The following is a 400-nucleotide window of genomic DNA, read 5'->3' on the forward strand; positions in this document are numbered from 1 at the left end:
GGGGGTCTCCCCGCGGCTAGCAGAGTGGAGCGCAGGGATGCACCCACAATTTACAGGTTGGGGGGCAGGCTGGGATATCCCCACGGTTCACATGTTGGAGGTAGGAGTACCCACATGGTTTGCAGGCTGAGGCCAGGGGTACCCACATGGTCTGTGGGTTGTAGGGCAGGCTGGAGTACCCCCATGTCTAGTGGGACACAGGGCAGGTGTGGGGAGGCCGGACGCTGGGCTGCTTGCTGAGCGCCAGGGGATGCTCACAGCCTGACCCCGCTCCCCCCACGGCAGGATCCTTCCGTGGCTGCCGGGAGCACGTCAGCTGCTTTGGTTCAGACAGAGCCTTGTAGGGTAAGGAAGCCGGTTTCTTCCCAGTGACAGCAGCGGCAGGAGCGGGAGCCCGCCC

At 64.5% G+C, this 400-nt stretch overlaps 1 protein-coding gene across 1 annotated transcript in view; it reads right to left on the bottom strand.

Moving 5' to 3' along the window:
- Positions 1 to 400, bottom strand: part of SPEG (SPEG complex locus) — a 38,588-nt gene that overhangs the window by 20,120 nt on the left and 18,068 nt on the right. The gene's annotated exons all lie outside the window — the stretch shown is intronic.

This window comes from Corvus brachyrhynchos, unplaced genomic scaffold (assembly GCF_000691975.1).
Source record: "Corvus brachyrhynchos isolate BGI_N302 unplaced genomic scaffold, ASM69197v1 scaffold490, whole genome shotgun sequence".
NCBI classification, from domain to species: Eukaryota; Metazoa; Chordata; class Aves; order Passeriformes; family Corvidae; genus Corvus; species Corvus brachyrhynchos.